The 17819-nt window shown below is 41.9% G+C and overlaps 1 protein-coding gene across 1 annotated transcript in view; it reads right to left on the reverse strand.

The window, feature by feature from the left end:
* lhfpl2a (LHFPL tetraspan subfamily member 2a) overlaps nt 1-11544 on the reverse strand; it is a 50593-nt gene extending 39049 nt beyond the window's left edge. The window contains exon 1 of the mRNA XM_058617847.1: nt 11300-11544. The gene's annotated coding sequence lies outside the window, so the exon portion shown is untranslated. The remainder of the gene's footprint in view (nt 1-11299) is intronic.
* Between the last annotated feature and the right edge of the window lie 6275 nt (nt 11545-17819).

Genomic DNA, 17819 nt, shown 5'->3' on the forward strand with positions numbered 1-17819 from the left:
CTTCGCCTGCAGGTGAAAGGTCACAGATGTGTGACCCAGAGCCACTCCAGTTAATTGTGAAACAAAAGCCTCACCTCCTCTTTTCTTTCTGCCCTTTAGTTTACTACCCTTTGTCCTTTTCCTTTTCATCTCCCTCTTTCTTTTTCACTCTGAGATTTGCTTTCCTCTGTGTACACGTTCAGTCTCCCTCCACTGTTATTACCACCCTCCAGAATTCACTTTTTTCACGCGTGTGTTTACTCTCCCCCGCCGACGCAGCAAGGGACGCCGTAATTCCCACTGTCCTCAGACGGCAAATACCACTTAGCTGTCGACGGCCGCCACCAAATGACGACAGCAAACAGAGAAATGCCTCATTCCCTGCTTTCTTTTCTTTGTCTCCAAAGCAAATGGGAATGTTTGGACGAGCCGAAGCGCAAAGGTCAGTCACAGGGAGAGTCGGAGAATACAGTCAAACAGAAGCATTTAAACTATAAACACTTTAGATTACAGTTGTAGCTTCACAGCCATAGTTAGATAGTCAGTACATTTCCACGCACAGTCAATGTTCTTCAACTGGACTTTTATATGCGACACACACACAAACAAGTGACTAGCGACTTAGCGCTGAAACAATTAATCGATGAATCGATTATTAATCGATGACTAAATTAATGGACAACTATTTGGATAATCGTTTAATCGGTTCAAAGCTTTTTTCATGATTAAAACCAGATTTTCAATAGTTTGAGCTTCTTAAATGTGAGTATTTTCTTCATTTCTTTGCTCTGGATAACAAAGAAATCATTAAAAGTGAATAATTTTGGTTTGTGGACAAAACAAGACATTTGAGAACATAATTTCCAGGTTTGACGAACACCGATCAACATTTTTTAAGGTTTTCTGATATTTTATGGACCAAACGATTCATCGATTAATCTTAAAAATAATCGACAGATTAATCGATTATGGAAATAATCGTGAGTTGCAGCTCTAAAGCGGATATTTTCAATGTACTGAGTCATTAGAATCAGTTAATTACAAAGATTTGTTCAGTACTTCCTGAACGACTGGAGCATAGACTGCGTCTGAAAACAGTCACTGAACTGAAATACAGCGGCAGGAGTTGTGATGCGGCTCGACAGCAGTGCTGTCGCTGAATACACCAGACTAAATATTCATATTATTATGTTAAATTTTAACGATAAACACAAGTTTTCAGCGTTTTTAAGTCAATCAATTAAAAAATGTAACAGCCAATCAAAAAATAGCATTACCTTTTTTTTTTCATCCGTGCAAAAGATTTACGTGATCCCACTACAACTTTCCACAGAAGACGACACACCCACTTCGAAGACGCGGCAGTACAGTAAGTCATCTCATCATTTGATTGTGTATTTCCTGAACGAAATTACTACTTGCATCAGAAAAATAATGACAGCTGATGTTGGGGAATATTGTGTCCAGCTAATAATGTTTGATCTGTGAGCTTGTCGAGCCACTTCAAGCCAAACTACACACACAGACATGCAAATCACAACTTAACCACTTTTTATATGAGGTTTATGAATAAGATGCTCCTGAACTCCAGGTTAGAATGGACGGCTGGCAAAAACATAGCAGTTAGATGTGGTTTATAATGAATACTATAAAATGTTGCAGTGTGGACGAAGCATCTGATAAAAAGATCTTATACAAATATTGGAGTTTGTTGTTTTTTTTCAAAGCAAACAAGGTGAAAACCAATGGTGCTGAGCAGGAAGTACGTCATACAACATCAGGAAGCATCATAGAAAACAGTGACAACGTTACAGTGATTACAAATCGAAATTTGTTACTTACAAAGTGGAGCATGACTGAATAATTTTAGCTCTCATAACTTCACATGGAAAAGCAGCAGATGCAGCAGCAACACTGGCAAAGCACAGCGCTTCCACTCAGATGTCAGGTTTCCATCTGTGCTGATAAAAACTCGCCTCTGTTGCCGAGTCATTTGACCCGGGAGTGAGTGCCAGTGCTGACACAGGCCAGATGTTAGTCAGCGGTTTTTGGACTTGTTGAAAAACAGATTAGAAACCAATAAAAGTCAAAGTGAACGAGTTGTGAGAACAAACATAAATACAGTTCATTTATTTGTTGCGTCAGTGCTGCTCACACCTCAGATCCACTCCGAGAGGATGCATCTGTTGACAAATCTGCCATTTGAAAACCAAACCCACCGTTAAATTCAGTCAACCATCAGTATTCACATCAGTGTGTTATAACAGCTGAGCTTTTAAAGTCCCAGCCGGACTCCGACTGTGTCCTTTGCGTGATATTAAATGTCTTAATTTACTCATGAAACAATGGGAAAGAAATCCTGCAGGCCCCCGTGTGCACATCTGCGTGGTCCCGCGGGAGCTGTAACGCGATCTCTGACGAGTCTGGAGGAGCAGTCACCCTCACCTGGACCAGTCCTCGCGCTACAAATCAATTCACAGCTGCACAGACCATTAGGCAGTGAGCGTGCAGGGCCTCTCAGCGACACAGTTAAGATTAATGGAGACATTCAGTTAAGAGGTTCCCAAGGTTTTACACAAAATGTTACATGAGCGTTTTACACTGAACCATAACCAAATTTAACGTGCGTGTAAAGCGATAAAAATCATCTCCTCTGATGTTGTCGCCCCACAAGAAAATGTGTTACTTTGCCAGATTTGACTGACAAAGGGTCTTTAAATGCTTCAAATTAGGTGTCAGATCATGTAAAATTCATATATATATATGTATATATATATCTATATCTCGCAGGCAAAATCAGCAAAACCATTTTCGCTGAGTCATGTTTGGGCTGTTTGTTTCTTCTTTTTTGGGAGAACAATATTGCAGAATTATATATTTGAAATGACTCAGCACAAATGTGTTGTGTCGTTGAAAGTGATCGGAATAAAATCGATGTCGGTGGATACTGCAGTTTTTGATGTGGTGGTATCGGGACCAGAGGTGGGTAGAGTAGCCAAAAAAATTACTCTAATTATTATCTTAAAGTAACAGTACGTTTACTACTCAAGTAGAAGTAAAAGTACTCGTGAAAATAGTTACTTGTATGCAGTGAAAAAAGGCAATGTTCAAATTAAGATATGTTAAATAATAATATTTTAAATAAAACAATAAATACGGTCTTTATAATCAAATACATCACCCTTTAACTAAAAGTACAATAAATTAGGATTATCTTTAAATTAGGATAAAACTTTTTCCCCAACCTGAACCCACCTCATAAAGAAGTGCTCCATCAAACAAGACCCCCCAAAAATGATTCCCACAAAAAACTGTAGGATCAACAAATTCAACAGAATAAAGTTCAGACAGTAAATATAATATTACTAAATTCTAAGTTCCCATACTTTCTTTATTACATCTGTATGTACAAAAGTGAAACAGTCATAAGGGTAATTAACATTCTTTACATTCTGACTTCTAATAGATTATTTAAAATTCAAGTGCAAAGGTGTTTTTGAACTATTCATATGGCGCAGAATTGGCATTTGTATTTTATCTCATTTACATGATTTGAGTGCTTTCCTGCATTACGTCATATGTGAAAATGGAAAGAAACAGTAACTATGGAAGAATAATGGTCATTCACTGTGAGTGAGTGCGTAATGTGAACAGAATGTGACCTGCCTTACATTGAGAATGGGTCAATTTTATTAAAAAAAAAAAACTAGGTCTGCCAATGCAGGATGTAGACAAAGACAGAGAAAGCCTTATAGCTTTTTGGTCCAGGCAGCAGTGGTGATAATGGCCGGTGACCGTGTGCCAGTCCAAACCAGAATACTGTTTCCATGGTGCCGGTGAAATGAGAAGCCCAAACACAGGGAATCACGGCTCTAGTTGGAGGTAATGTGGGCTCACAACAGCTGCAGGATTTCTCAGTTGTACAGAGATTTTGTGATAAACGGGGGTGAAAGTGAAAGGACTGTCCAGTACGACCGAGCCAATCTGGGATTTTACTGAGTAGATAAACGGCAGGATGTGCTGTAGACTCGTACTGAATCAGTTTCTGCAGCATGGAGGATGGGGAAAGCAGAGCATGACAGAATTATAGAATTAAATCTTCTTTCATGCAATCATTTGCTGCTTCTAGTTTCTCAAATGTGAGGATTCACCACCTTTTAATCTACCTTCTCATTTCTGATTTAGCAAACAAGGCGTAGAAGTTGCATACTTGGTTGGTTTTTACTCATGATTCATTCTAATATAATATATTCATTTGAAAGCTCAAATTTCATCCATCCATCCATCTTCTACCACTTTATCCTCCACATGAGGCTCGCAGGGGGTGCTGTGCCAATCTCAGCTGACATAGGGCGATAGGCGGGGTACACCCTGGACAGATCGCCAGTCCCTCACAGGGCCACACATAGAGACAAACAACCGTCCACTCTCACACTCACACCTACAGTCAATCTAGAGTGTCCAATTTACCTAATCCCAACTCTGCATGTCTTTGGATTGTGGGGGGAAAACCACAGAACCCGGAGAAAACCCAGGTAAAAAGGGGGAGAACATGCAAACTCCATGCAGAAAGACCCTTGTTCCAACCGGGTCTTCTTGCTGCAAAGGCAAGAGTGCTAACCACTACACCAACCGTGTGGCCCTATTAGATTAATTTAAACTTGACATTCATGTGCATTTTATTGAATCTTTTGTCCAACTTTTAGACTGTTTTGTAGGTTCCTTTGACGTATAAGCAGATGTTACTATAATAGCGACCTTTCATATACACCCCAGTGTCCTGTGATTGGCCAGTTTGTCTTGTCACAGCCAGATTTCCCCTCAGATCACCTGATTTACATTACGCTGAGAGGTTATTTTAAAATAAGTTAACCGCTCCAGCTCTAAAGCTCTTGACAGTCATTGTTTTCTTATTGAAACATGAACCCAAAACAAAAAAAAACACTGGTACATGGAAGCAAACCTTAGTTTGGGCCACATCAGAGACACAATGTGCAGTTTGGTCTTATCACATTCAAACATCTTAAAGCCTTTTCCATGACCTAAGCCAACCTGGCCACCTGATACCACCTTATCGCACTCGCACAGACTATTTTAGGAAAGTCATAACCATACAGCTGTGAGGCTGTGAGTCCCAGCCTGACTGCAGTTCCTATTTAATCAATATTGAACTATGTCCAAAACAGCGGTTGCCAGTAAAGACAAATGACGGGCGGGAGGGGGGATAAAGATGAGACGAAGCTCTCACTGAGAGGAGTAGAAGTGAGTGTCGAACATGGACGGCAGAGTTTAATGAGCCCGCAGCTGCTCAGGGACTAGATAAAGTGCTGAAGGCCATGCAGCTGCAAAACCCACCGTCTGTCTCTGGCACATTCCCCTGAGACTGACCCCCAGCTCACCACAAAGGAACAAAACTCCCTTCTTTCTTTCTCCTCATTTCACCCAAGACGAGGGTCATGCCTCCCCATGTCCTACCCTTTGTTGAGTCATTCAATCCCCTGGATGTCTCACTCTTCCCAGGGGTGTGTTTATGCCACACAGGCCTATACGGTCGTCTCTGGATTGAGGAAAAAGAACAAGTGTAGGGTGCAGTCATTGTTATTGCCAGGACCCCACCCCGGAGGTGGCTGTACTATCAGGACAGACTCATCTCTGGGGACCAAGAGGAAGGGGCAGGACCAGGCCTTCAAGAGAAGGCTATGAGTAGAGAAGGGTGATGAACTCCCACACTGACTAATCTAATCAACATGCATGATTGCCACAGTGTTGTAGCAGGGGGCAGAGATGCTGAAAACTTCATCAAGTATCTTTCAAACGGCTATGGAGGGAAAAGAGGCAGGAGGTCACACAGGAGAGGTCATCTTAGTGGCCGTTGGCTGGACATCGTCACGCTCCACGTGACTATGATGCAGCCTGTTTTGTGTCACAACTGTTGCTTGCGAGTCTAAAAACTGAGGCCCTGAGGTGAAGGGGTGAGGCCAACGGCAGAACATATTTGATATTAGGCCTCTAAAACTCAGGACACAGCTCAGTCTCAACAGTCAGCTGACTGCAAAGAAGGCCGATCAACCATGACAGCGTGTGTCAAGTATAAACATTGTAATAACACACACCAAAACATGTCCAACCAGCAAATGGCACGTACTTCCTGTGACTGCACGAGAGGAAACTACTTTCAGTCCACTGACCAGTGGATGGCAGTAGTGCGCAGTCCTCAATGAAGAAGAGAAACCGTAAGAACTATCTGGCAGCACGCGTCACATGTTCAGTGTTTGATAATCTTGTTCGTCCATCACACAGACAAATGGACAAATGGACACACGATAGCATGGTGACTTGGGGGCGACGTCTTTCAACTTGGAGCGTTTGGGTTAGATTCCCAGTTTGACTCTGCTAGTCTACATGCTGATGTGGATAGGTATGAAAGATGGAGTGAAAGAAAATGTGCTGCACATAGATGTGCTGTATGAAAGTGTCAGTGAACGGTGTGAATGGGTGAATGGTAAAACTGTCGTGTAAAGCAGCTTTGAGTGGTCATCAAGACTAGGAAAGCGAAAAAGTTGATTCCAAATTAAATGGAAGGGGATTATGTGCTTCTCGTTATTAACATGTACCTTTTATTTTAGTTAAAACATATTAAATGTTAAAACTCAAGAGCATTTTTTGTATTTTGGCCAGCGCCATCTTTGCTTCTTCAAAACAGGAAAAAAATGGATTACAAAAAGCATGGGCGAAGCCACATCCACTTAAACCTATAGTCATGCACCTACCGTCAATCACACAATGAACATGCCCCTAATACGTGCCCTTCTTTATTGCCTGACTCTACACTGCTCAAGACAATGTTTACTGACGTTATAAGTCAAGTGAGAAGTTGGGTAATTCTTAATTGATGAACTTGGAAACAGACTTGTGGAGTCGGCCCCTGAATGTCAAGCTTCAGGTACTTCTGCATTGGCATCACAATGGCCAGTACTATGTATTTTGGTGGGATTTGATGTTTATTTGTTAAGCAAAGTATGGCTTAAAATATTTTTTCTTTGTAGTCATCCGGCAACCCTCCAGTAGATGGCGCCCTAGTCGGCATCACTGTCTATAATACACGTGAGAAGTAATACCAGACAATGAACGATTAAAACAGACATTTTCAGTTAAATGTTATCTGAACATGTATTTGTTATCTGAAGCAGAAAGAGGAAAAAGAGCTTTGCAGAAATGTCCAGACCCAGTGCAACAGCTCATCTCTGACTCTATAAAACAGAAACCAACTCGGACACATGGTTGCTTCATTTCACTCAGGAACATTCCTTTCAGTAGTTTGAGATGGAAAGCCTTATAACGTAATGTGGCCCAGTTAAGATGTGTCTGAGTTTTAGGACTCTCTTCCCCCGCATTACATCAATTTTATAGCCAAATACACTATCGTCAGGGTAACAGGGGGTGAACTAAAAAAAAGAAACCTCAACTTTTGTGATGTGTTGGTTTCATTAGAGAACTTCCTGGATGCTCCTGCTGAAAGTTTTATTAGCCACGTTAACTGAGAGGCAAAAAAAACAAACAGATGTGGCTCTTCCACATACAAGTGTAACTAGACTATTTACAGTAGTCTGAAGAAATATGGTACAAATAAATCCGCCTTGTTGTTACCAGGGACGTCTACACAAGCGGATATGCACGGTGAGGCTTTGCTGCAACAAGGGGAGTTCCAGATGTTGGTCGCAGACGGCCGGAGTCGTCTGGTTTAACCTCTGACACGGGAGCAGCAGTTCAATTAGTGGATTTCACACTCTGGTCATGGTGACACCATGGTACTGGTTTGAGTTTCAACAACATACTGATAGAGACCAACTCTGATTTCCATCAGTACGCCACTAAGTCAGACTCGCATAGAGAAAGTGTTTATTTAGGACCAGAATGTGTGGAGATGTAGATTACATACTCTGCTGAAAAAAGGCGTAATTCCAGGAAAATTATGCTGACCAATCCCATAAACTACAGCCAGGATCCTGGATTAATGAAAAAAAGCACTGCCATCAAAGCTAAAGAGACGCACGAAAGGCAGATGATGTGGTCTGCATGAATGAATTAGCAGTTAAACATTTTTCTGCATTAAAAGTATCACCAGCTGCATCATCTGCAACAGGCATAAAGGGTGACTGGTTAGACTTTTTCCACCCCTTGAAAGTTTACTATTCGGTTAAGGGGACAGAGAGGAAAAAAAAAACTATAAGAAGTTTTCCAAAGCATCTGCTCTGTGACGCTGCCAAGGGAGAAAAACCCAAGTGTTTTTGCTTTTCTTGTGGCCTTAACGGAGGAAACAAGCGTTCTGCAGGGTCGTAATGAATGAAGCCCAGGCTTTTTTAATGGGCCAAACACGGATCCCTGAGGGACCACGTGCACTGGCAAACATACGCTGAAACCACTGGCAATCCCCGACAGTAGACTCTAACCACCATCTTTAATCCTAGCCACTCATTTAGTGATGACATCAGCAATATTAAACATCTGAAGCGCAGTTTAAAAAAAGAAATGACAAAGATGTGGCTTTAGCTAATTACAGAATATGGACTCTGAGCAGAAACCATACCGTGGAAGAACCGCACAGGTAAAAATAAAGTGATGACAGATAAAACCGAAGAAATTTGAACAGTATCAAGACATGTTTTGATACAGATTCATGCAAATGCCTCACGCACTATCGTACCCATTTATGCAACGATACAATACCACATACTTACAGTATGTTAGTTAACCCATCCATCCATTTTCTACAACTATATCCTCCACAGGGTTGACATAGGGCGATAGGTGGGGTACGTTCCCTGGACAGTACGCCAGTCCATCGCAGGGCCACATTCAACCATTCACTCTCACACCTACAGTCTTTGGACTGTGGGAGGAAGCCGGAGAACCCGGAGAAAACCCACGCACACACGGGGAGAAAATGTAAACCCCATGCAGAAAGGCCCTTGTTCCAACAGGGGCTTGAGCCCAGGTCTTGCTGCTGCAAAGGCAAGAGTGCTAACCACTACACCGACCATGTGGCCATATTACCTTAACCCAAATAATATAAAAAACAGTTAAAGTTATCCTTTCTGCAAAAACTTTTCTGCTCTAAACCTACGCAGACAAATTCCCATGGAGCAAGTTAATGTTACTCACAAACAGGATTTGGTCTGAAGTTATGTTTTTTTTTCAGCCTTTAAGCACATGATAAAGTTGTGTTGCATAAATATGTTTATTTTTATTCCCTATTGTGTTATTGGCTTTTATTTAAATCACATTTTAAGACATGTATTGCTTGTAATACATGCCAAAGTTGGGACTCAGTTTTGGAAAGGACGTCATTATATCAGCTAGTGATATCGTTTGTGTTAATCTACAGAGAGAGTGCATCTATGTGGAAAAAGACAGATCGCATGACTCTGATGTTTCCTACCACGATAAAGTCAGCGGCGGAGGTTTGGAACAGCATGACATCTCTCGTGAGCGCGGTCTATTAATGCACTGCAGTACATCATCTCACAGGGCGTAAAACAATCCCTGCTTGCTGTGAGAAAAGCAAAAGCTGGGCTGAAAACACAACACGGTTCCTTGACTCCATCATATACACGTATTGTACACAGTATAGAGTCTCGGTCCTCAGGCGGCGACCACAAACAGTGGTTTACAGGTGGAACCAGGTCTCATGTTTGCTGTTGAAACACAACACGACAAACAGGACGAGAATCTGTGTCGCACTTTGTCATGACTGTGACCGTCTCTGTGGCAGACAATAGAGGAGCAACCTTAGACCTCAGATACATGCACTGACACATACGCGTCACCGGCAGGTGTTTAGACCTCCAGACATCCACGCATCCACCATTTAACCCTCTGATGACCGTCACGATGATTTATTTGGATTTTATGGCTGTGGAATTGTCAAAAAATGTTTAATGAGTGAGTGAGTGCTTCTGCCCCTTTATCCAAGATAACTTTCACTGTAGACATCTGACAGTTATTCAACCGTTTAGGAATTACAGTACTGAGTAGCTGGTGAATCTCATCTGTGATTGGACGGTCGTTGCGCAGAAGTCCTGAGGGCTACCGTAATGACAAGTATATGAGCGCATAGATCTGTTTCTCTGCTTTCCTGTATCCATCCATCCATCTTCTACCACTTTATCCTCCATATGAGGGTCACACGGGGTGCTGTGCCAATCTCAGCTGACATTTGCAAGTCCATAGTTTTTAGGAGTTACGGTAATGAGAAGTACGCATGTCAAATCCTTATCCTGACAAGATAAGCAGGTGCTAACTGGGTAACATTGCACATGGAATAACAAACTTGATAAATATAACAAAGGAAACTGCTTATAGCTTGAATTTTGCATTGACCATAGGGCTAAAACTCATGTCTTTGCAAACTCTAAATATTCTAGAAGATATATTCCACAACACGAACATCCCCGCATTTAGCAGCGAGTTAAAGCCTCAGTGAACAACCAAAAACTTGAATTCAATTAAATGAGTAACAAAAGAAGAGAGTTGTTATTTTGTTGTTATCCAGAGTTTAATGCTCTCCCTGGTTTAATTTTGCTTTATGCATCTCTTCTTCATCTTCTCAAATCACATCACCTGTCAATGTCCACTGTATGTATGATGTAAACAAACAAAACATATTATTATAGGTGTTTTTTTTACTTGATTTCATAAGCTAATACTTAGCTACATTCTTCATATTGCAATTTTGCTTATTTCACGATTAATTGTGCAAAAATAATCAGTGGGTTAAGTGATTATGTTGCACAAGTCCACAACTTCACTCTTATATTCATTTCAGTAATAAAACCAATACCACCGATCATGACAATTACAATAACCTGTTTTTTGTTTGTTTGTTTTTTAAAAAAAAGCACTTTTCCAAAGATGTAATAATCAAAGAGTTTGCATGAGAATGAGAGATAAATGCAATCCTGAGTAACTGGAGATGATGTTTAAAAACTAAACATGGCATTGGTTTAAAGTTGTATGCTTACTTGTTAAATGTGTATATTATAGCACCCAGTTTAAACCATAACAATGCAGAAAATGAGCATGTGTGTGTGTGTGTGTGTTGCCTGGCAGAGCATCTGTGTCTGCTCTGCTCGCTTTTCCTGCCACGAGTTTTCCAACAGACGGAGAGGAAACTCTGGGAGAAACCAAACCCAGCTGAGACTGAGAACTTTTCGACTACACGCGACAGACAGACAGACAGACAGGCAGACAGACAGACAGACAGAGCTGATTCGTGTGATTTTCGTGTCCCTGCTCTTAAAAAGAAACGTTAGCTACTTACGTGTAGAGTCTGTAAAGCGACAGTGAGTCGATCCTCCTGTGACTTCTCGCTCTTCGGGATTATAGATTAGGTTCACGTGTGTGGGACGCGATCCTCTGCTTGTTTGTTTGTTTGTCTGTTTGTTTGTTTCTCCAGCATCAGCAGCTCTCTCTGTGTCTCTCCTTCATTCTTCCACGTTTTCTCCGGAATCACAGAAGAATGAATGGCTGGGCTGTGTCTCGCGGTCACTCACTCACTCAATCCACCGCTGGGATGATGGGAGTGACTGATCCACGAGCTCCCTCCCCCACCCACCAATCACTGCTCCACTCTGCTCACTCCTCACTGAAAATTAAGATATAAATAAGTAAATAAATACATAAATAAATAACGATGGAGTATTAGGACCAAATTGTAGAGAACATTTTTTTAATCGTTAGAGAATATCATAATATATCATAATATTATGAAAATAAAGCTGTCATTTTACAAGAATAAAGTCATACTTTTAAAGAATATAGTCGTAATATTAAAAAGTCGGAATTTTTTGAGAATAAAGTCATAATTTAGGAGAATACAGTCATAATTGTTAAGAGAATAAAGTCGTACTTAAACAAGAATATAATGGTAATAATAAAAAAGTCGCAATTTTACAAGAATAAAGTCGTAATATTGAAAAAGTTGTAATTTTTCGAGAATAAAGTCGTAATTTTAGGAGAACAAAGTCGTAATATTAAAAAAGTCGTAATTTTTCGGAAATAAATTCGTACTTTTACAAGAATAAAGTCAAAATATTAAAAAAGTTGGAATTTTTCAAGAATAAACTCGTAAATTTACAAGAATAAAGTCGTAATATTAAAAAAGTTGGAATTTTTCAAGAATAAAGTCGTAATTTTACGAGAATATAGTCTTAAGTATTTTTTTATTTGGGAAACCCCAAAGATTCATTATTCATTCTCATAATATTATGAAACTAAAAACTTCAGTTTGGCCCTAATACTCATTCGTAATAAATAAATAAATAAATAAATAAATAATCATCCTATGATCTTTAAAGTTTCCAACAATGATTGAAACTTGAAGCACACGGTCCATTTTATTTGGTGTCCTGTTATTATGCAGTATTATATAATAACAATAATAACAGCAGCAGTATTTCTACTTGTCCAGGTCTCAAGCTTGATCCTGAGGCAGATATCTGTATCTCATCCCCATCATTCTGTACACTGCACAGCAGAAAGCCAGACTTATTAGCATTATTTCTTTCACACGAGTCTGTGAATGCACCACCTCCTAATCTGAAGTTTCCAATTGTGGCCAAATGCGACACAAACACACAATACAGTGTTGTATGTTTGAAGAACACAGAGTGAGGAAGTGCAGTCGGCAGAGAAACAGCAAGGTCTGGATTTGTCACGTTTGGTTTGCACGACCGTCAACGAGTGTGAACGCTCTATTTTGAGAGTGTTGTGACTAGGAGGGGAGCGACCGGTGCCAGGACCTCAGACCTCAGTGACCTCTTATTTGTGCTCCTTGGTCGGTCAAATGAGACGTGAATGGAAGGAAAACACAAGGTTAGTCGCATGACTTCGGTCGGGGAGTTTCTGGCAAAACAACCGGGCAGTTATTGAGAGTAATAACAGCCCCGATGTTATCTATCTTGTTCCTCTTTGTTGGGATCAGTGTGACTCTGAGTGAAGTTTGGTTTGATGGTCAGACTGACAGAACAAATACTCTGATTACCTCCGAGTACCTGGATGATTCATGCTGTGAATGAATGCTGTTGGAGCTCTGATTTGACTATTTCCAGACATTTACGGGTACAGACAATGCACTTTCAATGAAAACCTGGGATAAAATCCAATTACATGAACAAAGATAATAATATATTACATTTTTCTAACATTTACTACTGGATTTGCATGTATACACAAACTTGAGCTGCTCTGCTGGGATTTTCTGATTTCTGGTTATGATGAATTTGACTTAGAGATGGAAAAAACAAACATAACAGATGAACGTCTAAAGATCCATCCATCCGTTTTCCACCACGTTATCCTCCACATGAGGGTCTCAGCTGACATAGGGCGATAGGCGGGGTCACACACTGGACATACAGTGTCCAATTGACCATGTTTTTGGACTATGAGAGGTCGGGATGGGAATCGAGAACCGGTTCTTCTATCGGTTCCGCTCGTTGCAAATGTGATTTGATTGACTTGGCTTTTCAAAAACAAACTGTTGGTCGTGCTAACAAACACGACACCATTGTGTAACCCAATAGGGAGCAAGGAAGCCATGGCTGATCAAATGTGGCCACTGGAGACACATCTGCTTTATTAATTCCAGGTGTGAACAGTCTCTGTCCCGATGTGATGTGATCACCGAGGGCAGGTTTTAAAAACCAAGTCTGAAAAGGGGCCTATGTGAGTTTGATAGTCAGTGATTCAACGTGCTTGAGTCAGACCCAGTGAGTTCTCGCTGAATTGATGTCAATGAAAAACAAACAATCAGAACCCGTCAAGCATCTCATTTCAGTAAAGTCATTAAACTCTGAATGCTTCTTTTTTTCTTTATTTCCTTAGACCTGATGAGCCGTTGGATTCCCCCCTTCCGGGCTCAAAGTTCAACACATTCCTGGCCACACAGGTCAGCACGATTTTTAATCTGTTTTCACAGGCAGAGAGCGGCACAGAGGCAGAGACAAGACGCGATCTTGTTTGGAATTCCAGCGTCTACCTCGCCGCAAGAGACCTTCGCTTTGTGTCTCTCCTTGTGGACATACCGCAGATGAAAATTCAGGGTGGCATCCGTCTTTGTGCTTCACATGTGCTCACAATCAAAGCGTCTGGGTGTGACGTCACACACACACACACACATATGGTAACTAGTGATATAGATAATATAATAATATAGTTTCCTTGTAGCAAAAAGACCAGTGTTTGTGGGTTTTCTCCGGGTTCTCCAGTTTCCTCCCACTGTCCAAAAACCATGGAGATTAAGAGTGAAGGATTTTTTGTTTTTTTTCTCTCAGTTAAGGTCATAGATGCTCTGTTGTCATATCTTTACATGGTCATATCTCTCAGGAGGCACACAAAGCGCTTTGTCACAGCTGGGAAAACAAAATGAGAGGGTCGCAGGGCGACGCCAGAGCGGAGCATGTTTGTCATGAGTCGGGATTAAGTGCGAAAAACACACCAAAACCCTGCTTTGAAAAAGTACGAGGGGGAGACAAGTGTGACACCGCTAAGGTTGGCTGCTCATAATCACAAGGAGGAGGAGGGGGAAGGGGGGGGATGGAATAACTTGTCAGGAGGGGAAGCTCACCACAGACCAGCTCTATGAAATGCACAAGTGGTCTGCAGCCACACTGAGAAACTCGCAGGCCTCCGTTTCGAACGGCGAGAAGTGGCAACATCTAATTATATCAACCATGCCATCATGGTGAAATGCAGAGGTCTGATTGCAGAGTAAACGAACAGAACAAGCGAGTGACAAATTTATGGCTTCGGCGGCGCAAGAGCTGCTTTCTCAGGAACATCAAATAAATATGCGGTCCGCTGGTCGTCACCCGTTATTACCAAAATCACAGTTTAAAATTCAATATAACAGCCACGTTTGACACGTGCATCACACACTTGTGCATCGGTTCACGGCGTCAAACCACCAATTTGTAAAAAAAAACAACCGAGAAAATACACAAAAATAGAGATTAGGTTTTCATATTTTAAACAAGTAACTGGCACCACGACTGCTACTCAGCAAAGAATTCAGTGAAATATGAATTAAGGTCTTTTTATGAAGCAGTAGAGCCTTTTCTTTTCAGCCCTTTGAAGCGTGGCTATCAAGACTTGTCGCAGGGCAGCTGCAGCCAATCCTAGCTGACAATGGGGCGAATTATTAACGCTTACAGGTTATTTATTTATTTATTTTCCACTTCATGTGCTAAAAATGCAGCAGGAGATCATCTGAGACAGATGCATTCACAACCAGGAGGAGAACGTCTGGATCACCCAGGCGATGGGTGAAGTCTGGGTGGCACATGCAGGAGGAATTATCTGTGACTGTGAATTATCTGGAGCGATTCATGCCGTCTCGGCACAATGAGCTCACACAGAGGTTGGACTAGAAAAGGTGGCAGGAGTCTGAAATCTCGCATTCTCTGCAGACCAAAACCAAGATGCCCAAGAGCCCACGTGGTCATGCTCATTTCTTCTTTGTCTTCTTCATTGTTGACGCAATGATGCAAATGACTACGTGCTTTCCAGGACAACGCTATGACGCGCGTTCATCTTCTGACTGCGAGCAATGTAAATAGCCATGACTGTTTGTAGTGAACCTTACTTTTTACAACTCAAAGATTATAGTAAATAAAATAAATAAATAAATAACGATGGAGCATTAGGACCAAATTGTAGAGAGCCTTTTTTTTTTTTTTTTTAAATCGTTAGAGAATAAAGTCATACTATTATGAAATTAAATGATCATTTTACAAGAATAAAGTCATAATTTTAGGAGAATACGGTCATAATTTTTACGAAAATAAAGTCGTACTTAAAGGGGACATATTACGCAAAATCAACTTTTTAACCATTTTAATACTTATATTTGGGACTCTGGGGGCCCTACCAGTCACCAAAGTGTGGAAAAAGAATACTCCGTCATGTTTTCGTGGTTCCGCTTAGTGTAAGTATAGGCGATAAAACACTCGATGTTGAATTCCCTGCGTTTATGACGTCAGCATGCGCATTTCACCGCGAATGTTACCGCCCCACCAGTAAGTTTACTTCGAGAGCTCCACCTTAGCTCCACCTTGTCCCTGCGAGAGTGCAGGCGAGGGAGGAAGAGCGGTATTATGTCAACGCAGAGGGACAAGTGTGCTGTTCGTGGCTGCACAGTGGAGCACAGTGTTTTACACAAACTTCCACAGAGGATTTGATATATGAAGCTAATGTGCCGGATAAAGTCAGCAAACGTGTGTTCGCACTAGACAGCGGTCGCCGTATTTAGTCAGGGGACGTATTTCACCGACGTACAAACACACACACGTTGTTAAGAAAAGGTCACATAGAGCTCATAACTGACCATTCTGACACGTCCTAATTAAAAATATTTGTTCAGTACGTCCTCCATGACCGGAGCACAGACTCAGTCTGATACAATCACATATACAGCGGCAAGCGGCATTGCTCGCCACTGGCGATCAGCGGTGCTGCACTCTCTGTGCAGAGGTGCTGCACTCTCTGTGAAAATCAGCTGATCGCCACCGCTGATCGCCAGCGGCGAGCCGCCTAAACGGCCGCTGTATGCGACTGATCGCCAGCTCCGGTGCAGACCGGTGACTATGCTCTATATGACTATACTGTTAATCAGTTAAAAACACTTAGGAACAGCACCACTGATCGCCACCGCGGCACCGCTGATCGCCAGCGCGGCACCGCTGATCGCCAGCGGCGAGCCGCCTAAACGGCCGCTGTATGCGTTTAGGCAGCTCGCCGCTCGCCGCTGGCGATCAGCGGTGCCGCGGTGACGAGGTCTCCGGAGCATAGTCACCGGTCTGATACAGTAACATACAGCGCCAGCTTATGCAGCTCGCCGCGCGCCGCTGGCGATCAGTGGTGCTGTTCCTAAGTGTTTTTAACTGATTAACAGTTCGGCACTGTTCGGCTCGATCCTTATGTAGAACGTCTCTTCCTGTGACGGCACTCTGGCTGTTTTCTGCGCACGCTGCCATGTTGATATTGTCAGAGAACTAGTGGAGGGAGGGGGAGACGAATAGAGCTGTAAAGCGCTGTAACGAGGACAAATCAGAAACCCCCTGGAAGAAGTGGGTGTGTGTTTGCCTGTGTCTCATTTGCATGTAAAGGGACCACGCACGAAAACCGAGCGTTCTGAAAGGGGCGGGCTTAGCAGGGTTATTGAACTGCTATGATGCTTCATCCTTATGGTATTTTGACCAAGGCATGTCACTGACATGTTCATTAGGACACCAGGGAACTATTGTAATGGGGGAAATAGGGTATAATATGTCCCCTTTAAACAAGAATATAATGGTAATATTAAAAAAGTCGCAATTTTACAAGAATAAAGTCGTAATATTGAAAAAGTTGTAATTTTCCGAGAATAAAGTCGTAATTTTAGGAGAATAAAGTCGTAATAATAAAAAAGTCGTTATTTTTGGAAATGATTATTCCTGCTTTTACTCCTGTGTACTGTGCATTTCTGTTCCAGGTCTCTACCTCTCCCCCTTTCTTTTTCCTTTCAACAACCTTCGATGATGGGAGTGATGTTAATTAGTCTGTTTTCCACAAAGTAAACCTGGGTTCCAAATCCTGGGCTTATCCGCTAATGTTCAGTGTGAACGTGGCTGAAGCTGCTGCTGCTGTCAAATAACCCTAACCCTGCTGCATTGTTGTTTGCCTGACTCAGCTGCCATTCAATTCACAGTGGCAGGTCAAGGGTCACAGCCCACATTAGGACGGGACCGCCTGCTCTCTGCAGGGAGCATTTCCTGTGTTCATCTGCATGTTGCTGCGAGGAG

Source organism: Solea solea, chromosome 19, assembly GCF_958295425.1.
Source record: "Solea solea chromosome 19, fSolSol10.1, whole genome shotgun sequence".
NCBI classification, from domain to species: Eukaryota; Metazoa; Chordata; class Actinopteri; order Pleuronectiformes; family Soleidae; genus Solea; species Solea solea.